Source organism: Mesoplodon densirostris, chromosome 16, assembly GCF_025265405.1.
Source record: "Mesoplodon densirostris isolate mMesDen1 chromosome 16, mMesDen1 primary haplotype, whole genome shotgun sequence".
Lineage (NCBI taxonomy): Eukaryota > Metazoa > Chordata > Mammalia > Artiodactyla > Ziphiidae > Mesoplodon > Mesoplodon densirostris.
In genome coordinates, this window is record NC_082676.1 from 305,367 (window position 1) to 313,503 (window position 8,137).

General features: G+C 57.2%; 1 pseudogene; it reads right to left on the reverse strand.

Annotated features, from left to right (window-relative positions):
• Window positions 1–2,453: 2,453 nt before the first annotated feature.
• LOC132476044 (phosphoethanolamine/phosphocholine phosphatase-like) lies at window positions 2,454–4,713 on the reverse strand (annotated as a pseudogene).
• Window positions 4,714–8,137: the final 3,424 nt, after the last annotated feature.

Here is an 8,137-nt window from a genome sequence, read left to right on the forward strand (position 1 = left end):
CCTGTTTCGCGATGCCGTTTGTTAAGATCCGACCTTACACTTACACATCAAGGATGGCTCTGAGCTGAATTTCTGCAAAACAAGACTATCCCATGCAAAGAACAACCCAGTAGAGCTTTGTATCCCATCAGCTACAGAAGAGAATGGCTGCAGGCTACTGAAAGCCAGCAGCATTTACAACTTAACTCCCATGGCCTCTGCAGTGCTACGTCTGAGTTTTCTGTTTCTGCCCCTGTACCAAACAGCTCTGGTGTAATTCCTCGTTCCTTCTTCCACCCACCCCCACCAACCCCCGTCCCCTTACCTGCGGTCCGCAGCCCTCCGCTCCGCGCTCAGATTCCGCTGGGGTGCCAGGGACCCACGGGACGGGTCGTTCCCAGCCGCCGGGTGCTAGCTCCCTAGACTCCCTCCGCTCCACGCTCGGATGCCGCTAGGGTGCCTGGGACCCACGGGACGGGTCATTCCCAGCTGCCGAGCGCTGGCTTCCTAGACCCCCGCAAGCTCGTGTGGCGCTAACAGCTAGGAGCCCCAAGGATGCCCCGGGCCAGATGCGCTCTGGCCGGGACGCCCACTTCCGGGACACGCTCCTCCGGGAGAGGCGCGCAGACCGCCGCCGCGCTCAGGTGACCCACAGCCAATGCCGAGCAAGACCCGCCCTGCCGTCACCGCGTCCGCGCGGCGCAGCACAATCACGGCGCTCCAGGCACGGGCGCCGGAACGCCCACTTGCGGGACATTCTCCTCCGGGAGAGGCGCGCAGACCGCCGCCGTGCTCAGGTGACCCGCACCCAATGCCTAGCAAGACCCACCCCGCCGGCGCCGCGTCCGCGCGGCGCAGCACTATCTCGGCGCTCCAGGCACGGGCGCCGGGGGGCGGGCGTCTCCTCTCCTGAGAGGCAGCTAGCGATGCCCCGGGGCGCGGGCCCCTGCGGCGCGGAGACCGCTCCAGGCTGGACTCACCGACACCAACGCCGCCAGGAGGAGCGCTTGGCGGGACTCGGCAAACAACCCAATGTTTTAAATGGAAAAAGGGGCTTCAAAAGACCCTTCTCCAGATAAGACATACAAATGGTCAGCAAGCACATGAAGAGATGTTAATCGTCATTAGTCGTGATGAAATGCAAGTTAACACCACAACGCCGACCCCTCCACACACTAGAAGGCCTACAATCAAGAAAGCTAAAAATAACAAATGTTGGCAAAAATTTAGAGAAACTGATACAGAACTTTCCATAGGGAAAATGAATAACTTCCGGAGGTGGATGCTGAGAATATTTGTACAACAACGTGAATGCAATTAATGCCATAGAACTGTATGCTCAAAATGATTTAAATGGTAAATGTTATGTTATGTGGGGGGTTTTAACATAATTTAGCCCCTGCTTTATACCAGACCCCAGAGTCGAAGCTTCTCATCCATTTTCTCACTTTTACTTAACCTCCTAGGATCTTCACACTCCAATTTAACAGACGAAGCTGAGCCTGAGAGGTTAAACTAAGTGACTTGCCCAAGGCTCACTCGGCCAAGTCTACACTGTTCAATGTTGCTGTATTTACTGAGCACCTACTAGAGCACCTACTGAGCAATACCTCCAGCACCTGCCAGAGACATTGTGGAAAGACCAGGATGAACGGGGGCTGAAAGCAGATTACAATACATGGGTAGATCCTGGGGCCCTGCTCTCAAACACTGAAGTTTCTTGGAGTGGAGGGGATGGCTTGTGTCACACTTGTGGAGCCTTTTATTCCACCCCACCACACCCCCACAGAGGAGGGAAGCAGCTGGCCTGATACTGAATATTAGCTCAGCTGGGGAGGAGTCCTGGGGCTTTGAAGAAGGCATCGCCTGCCCCACTCCCCACATTGCCCCCTAGAGTCCAGTATGTGGGCACAAGCATCCCTGTGGCGGGGCAGGAGGCACGTCTCATGGCACCCCTCTCCTCCCGCCCTGCAGTAATGACACTGTACCCATACACCCGCCAGAAGAACAATGAACTCTCCTTCTCTGAGGGCACCATTATCTGCATCACCCGCCACTACTCCGATGGCTGCTGTGAGGGCATCGGCTCAGAGGGGTCTGGATTCTTCCCCGGGAACTATGTGCAGCCCAGCTGCTGACAACCTGGGATCTCTGGGATGCTGACCCAAGCACCGCCTTGAGTGAGCCTCTTGAGTCCCACACCAAAGCCTGCTCCAGTCAAGACTGGACCAGCCTGGCACATCTCCTGGGCTGTGAGCTTTGTCTCTTCCTTTCCCCCACTGCAGTGGGAAGGCGTCCGGGTAAAGACAGAGGAGGCACCCAGAGGCCTGCTGGAGACAGGAAAGAACTGGAAGCCAAGGAGCTTGGTGACCTTATCCACAGGGGACCCTTACGCCATGCAAGACAGGGTCTCCAGCTGCAAGTGCCAACTTTGAATAAAATTCTGATGACCTCCTGATGATTGCCCTGCAGGGCTAGCGGGCCGAGGGACTGAAAGGCAACCCACCTGTAAGGCTCCTGCTCATTGAGCCTCCTCTGCCTGCCCTAAGCAGCAGTATCTCCCATCTCCTCGGTGCTCACTGAGCCCTCCACACTAGACCCATGCCCCTCTGCGAAGGTGGGCCGCACCCTGCTCTTTTGCCTGTTGCCTGCTTTGCTGTGTATTCAGTCTTGGTGCCCCAGGCTGGGCACTCCTCCAAGAGTGGGAATCAGCTCCCTCACTTAGGTGGGGCTTTCTGAGAGCAGAGCTCACCTCGCCCTCATCCCCCAGACGACAGCGTGAGACACCTTGCTCACCTCCGCCCCTTTACCTCCTTTACAGCTCTGAAACTCCACAAGAGGAAGGTGGGCCTTGGGTTTCCACTGGCTCTGCTTTACAGCATCATGGCTTTCTGTTCCATACGGGAGGAGGGGGACTCAAAAGGGCCCAGTCAGTGGGGCGACTTTGGTTAAGTCCCTGGTTTCTTGCTACATAGACGAGGCTGTAGTGCAAGGAGACATCTTCGGGCTCTGTGAGGTCCCTGGCTGGCCAGACCCGAGCCCCGGGACAGTGTGCTACCTCTTCCATCAACAGGAGGTGACTGTTCCCTCTAGCTTTTTATCCTGTGGGGATGCTTACAGGGTGGGGGGGCGGGGGGGCAAGGAGTGTAGTGTAGAGTCACAGTAGGTAAAGCAAGATCTAGGCCTGGGACCATCGGCAGGGAGCACCTCTCTCTGTGGGGAGTCCGGTGCGGGGGAGGTTGGGGGGTACATTTCGGGGCCTAGGTCCTCTGGACAGAAGACTGGAGGAGGGAGGCCACGCAGCCCAAGGCAACAGTTAACCGCAACGCGGCGGGACATGTTCCTTCTCGACCCTGACAGGGAACCCCGTCCTCCCAACTGAGAGGGCAAGGTGTGTGGAAACACTGCTGCCTGCTCAGATATGCGTGCCACGCTGCTGCGGCCAGACTCCGGAATTCACTTGCAGTGGAACTGGGGGAGGCAGCTGACCTCGGTTAACTGCACAGATGGGGACAGCTCCCAACTCCCTCCTCCAGTCCCCAAATGGACCAACCTGGGATTCTGGGAAATCCTGGAGGGATATACCAAAACGAAAGGGAAAGGGAATAATAAAACTAGCTTTCTCTTTCCCGACCCCCACCGCCCCACCCCCTCCCGGGCCCTGCAGGCCACGTCCTCAGCACCTGATGCAGGTGTAGGCGCACTTCGGCGGCGGTTTCCCAGGGCACCACCCTGGTGCAGAAGAAGCTGGGCTCGGCCTTCTGCGCCTCCTGCATAAGGCGGTGCATGGGGTAGTGGCGGCGCAGGAAAGCCACATCGCCGCCTGCCAGCAGCCCCGTGGGGCAGAAGTCGTTGGCGCCGTCGCTCACGTAGAAAAGGTGCTCGAAGGGCAGGCCGTCGTGGGCCTGCTCGCGCAGATAGTCGCTGAGCACCTTGTGCTGGCACATGTTGGTGGGGCAGTGAGCGCAGCTGTGCGCGCGGAAGGGCCGCAGCGCCAGCAGCCCCCAAGGGTCGGGCCCCGACGGGTTGCTGAAGATGTGGCGGAACAGGCCGTGGTGGCCGGCGGCGCGCAGCGCACTCTCCACGCCAAAGGTGTTGGCGTCTGAGATGAGAATAACCTCAAAGCAGGCGCCCTGCTTGGCCACAAACTGCAGCAGCTCGCCCGTGCCGGGCGACAGGGGGATGGCCTCGTAGATGGCGCGCAAGTCCCGCGGCCGCACGCCCTGCTCGCCCAGGTACTGGAAGACGCGCTGCATGTACTCGTTATAGAAGCCCTCGCGCTAGGTGGCACGCAGGCTCTCAGGCAGCCGCTGGCCCGCCGCGGCACGCGTACGACGGAGTCGTCGCTGTTTTCATCTACGATAGTCTCGTCCAAGTCGAAGGTCAGGAGGAAGCGTGGCGCGCCGGGCGCAGCCATCCTGCTGTCCTCTACCAGCTTTGTCCTGAGTGACCAAATCCTTTTGTGGTCACCAAAAAGAGTCCCTCAGAGGAAAGGGGGACAGGACCTCTGAGCTTCTCCTGCAGGGTGGGGAGCAGCGGCTGCAGAGGTCTGTCCCGGCTGAGTCTGGAGTGTCAAGAGTGGGGAGAGGGCCTAGCTGAGGTATTTGGGTGCAGGATGGAGCAAGGGGCGCTTACGGGAATTGGAGGGGACGCTGCATCTTACCCATCCCCGGATTTCTGGGCTCCAGCTCTCACGAGTCCTTCCAGTCCAGAGGGTCCGTGAATGGTGTGCATCTGGGCCGTTCCCTCCACTTGCCCCCCATCCCCATGTTATGTATTTTTAACCACAATAAAAAAATGAATGAAACACTGATAATACATGTTACAACATAGATAAACATTGAAAACATTCTAAGTCAAAGAAGTCATACTGAAAAGGCCACTCATATCACAACCATCTTGTGTGCTTTAAATCCATAGCAGTTTTGAAAATGAGGGGATGGGACTTCCCTGGTGGTCCAGTGGTTAACACTCTGAGCTCCCAATGTAGGGGGCACAGGTTCAATCCTTGGTCAGGGAACTAAAATCCCGCATGCACAGTATGGCCAAAAAATAAAATAAAATAAACATCATTGGCCTGGTTTGGATCATAGCATCGTCCTTGAACCCATCAGAGCACCCCTAGGATGGAACATGGGATTGGCTAAATGTGGATCATATGCCCATCTTCAAGGTGGGTGGAACGTAGCATCAGCCCTCTGGAACTCTTTGGACTGGAAACAGGTAAGTTCCCAAAGAAAAGCTGAGGTTCTGGACTTTGGCATGAGAACAGATGCTGGATTGGGGAAAGCGGCAGATTCCACACCACTGACGGCCCACTGCACAGCTGTGGGATCTGAAGGGCAAGGAAGGAAGGGGCTGATTTAGGGTCAGGGGCTGCAGCCACCCATCCAGTGCTCTTGCTGTCCATCCACAACAGCAAGAACCTCTTCCTCTTGCAAAAGGCACAGCCCTCCTTGATGTCTCTGGTGGTGGGAGCCCAGGAGTCACACCTGCCCCCTGGCCACATGACTCACCCATCCCCCAAGAACAATACTGCTCATTTATCCAGTCTCCTCCCTCCTTTACAAAGAGCAGAGACTAAATGCTATGGTAGTTAGGAAATTCTTGCTCAGTGAAGCAGTGGGAGGCTCAAGGATTTATGCCGTATCATGGAATCCATCATTGGCAGCTTTCAGAGACCACATGGGTGCACGTGGCTCTCCAAGACCATGCAGCCTCAGTGTGAAACTGTCTACTGGGTGGCCCAGTTGCTCCCGTATCTCTGACTCTTAATGAGTATGAATATCAAAAGTTTGTTACAGCTGGAAGCCCAAAGGATTGCAAGGCCATGGTCTGCTGTATGGTTGTTGTGTCAGGGACACACTCAAATGTTTAGATGGTTATTACCTCGCTCATACCAGGCTATGAGCCTGTGAGGGGGAGGCCGTTTTCTCAACCACAAGGATGTTAGTAACTGAAACATCCCAAAGGGCTGTCTGTGCTGCCCAGGTAGCTGTTCAATTGCCCAGCAGCAAGGTCAGCTCAGTAATTGGCCACAGAGACTTGACAGAGACCGGACTGGCTTGAGCTGGAGGACCACAGATGACTGCCTGGATGGTCAGAGGTCAAGGGCTGTCCTGAGACTTGATGTCTATTGATGCCCACTCAGATGGGACAAAGGATGCCTGCAGTCCCAGGAGGGCCCCACCAGCCCTCAGGAGGCAGCACCTGGGGGCTGGTAGGTCGCTGCACCAAGTTCTGTATAAATTCATAACACGACCATGGAGTGAGCTCAGTCAGGCCTGTGCTGGACCCGGGCTGCCCAGGCCAAGTGGGGCCAGCACTACTCTTTCCAGTTCAGATGGTAGGAGGAAACCCTGTGGGCTTCTGAGGCCCTAACAGCCGTTGACTGAGGTTGAGGTAGATTTGAAACAGTCAGTGACCAGAGCAGACGTTTCGTTCTGCTCTCAGGTTCCAGGATGGGGGTAGATAACCAGCAGCCCAGGTGAACCCCACACTCGTGAGTGACCCCGGGCAAGTCCTGTCCATCCTACAGGACTCAGAGGTGTGGGGTTAGGGGGGCCGTGGGCCAGTTGTGCTTAACACTAACCCACTAACCCTAACGCCCAAATCTCTACTGTTCCCTCCCTAACCCTAACCTCCTCATCTCTAATCCTAAACCCTAATGCTCTTAACCCCTAGCCCCTAGATACTCGACCTTGACCTGTAAACTCCTAACCCTTACCCTGACCCTGACTCAGACCATCTAACCTGACCCTCTAACCCTGACCCTCTAGCCTGCATCCTTTAACTCTAATTCCTCAAAACCTGGGCTCAGCTGAGTGGCTCCATCCAGAGGTGAAGCAGGACCTGTCTTTGGGCCCCCACTGCCTCTGCCCTCTCCTCCCCCCAGGAACCAGAAAGCCCTGGGTTGTTGGACTCTCCTGACCAGAGGGGCGGCTGCTCCTGGTCTACCTGTGCCCACACCCCCCTCCTCTGGGGCCCTTGGCCTCTGGACTGTCTGACCTTCAGTCCACCTTCAAGAGCCCGGAGACAAATCCAGGTGAGACGCCTGCTTCACTGGCACAGGTGGGACCTGGTCCCCATCCTCACAGCCCGGCCAGAAAGCTTTGTGCACACTGTCTCATGAGGCTGCCTGTCCCCAGCCAGCTGGAGGGGTCGGGAGTCAGATGGGGAACCGAAGTGTCCTTGAGGTTGGAGTGTGGGCAGGACAGGGTAGGAGGGGCGAGAGGTGAGGTGTCATCATTCCCAAACCAGGCAGGGAGTGTGTGCTGTGTTGGCATTTCGGACAGGGAAGAGTATGTCAGATGGAGGCTCTGAAGTAGCACACCTTGCAGGCCAACCTACTAGGGCAGTTCTTCCCTAAGCCAACGGGTGGCGCAAGACAACGCAACAAACTGTACATATATCCTTATAATGAATCTGGCAACTGGAAAGCAAACGTCACAGGTCATGGCAACTGAGACACGCGGAGCCCATCCCGCCCGCCCAGCCTTGCGCAGTCTGGAGGTGGAGCCGGGGTAGGCTGGACAGGCAGCTCCCGGCTAGGGCCTGGGCCAGAGAGCCCCAGGAGGCATGGCAACCCGCAGACAATTTCCAGAGCCCATGGCAGCCGGGAGACGTTCCCTACAGAACAGCCTCGGGCCCTGTGTGTCCACCCTGTACACAGCACAACCCCGTCGACCCCTGGGCCTCATTCACGGCTGTCTGGCCACCCCTCCCCTCACTCCCTGAGTGCCTGAGCCCCCAGGGCCCCCTTGGCCGAGCCTTCTCTGCACACCTGGCTCTCCTGACTATCCCTGCCTCTCTGAGCACACCGTGTCCTTCCCTGGGGTCTGCGGGTCTGGCTAAGGGTTCCCCCTTGACCCCGGGTAGGCACCCCAGCCAACGCTGACACTTGCCTTTCCTGCAAGATGGCCCCCTCAGTCTCACCAACTCCAAACTGTGTTGCGTTTACTTCTGGGAAAGAGGGAATGAAGAGGAAGCCCCATTCCGGCCTCACACAAGGTGCGTGCTAACCTTGTGGACCCAAGGGACCACCACAAAGAGGCTGGAAGCCTGGCAGAGGCACAGCCCCCACCGTCACCCCTGTTCCTCGGCCCATCTCCTCTCTTCTGCCATCAAACCCCTCAGCCACCACCAGAGGAAATGTGTG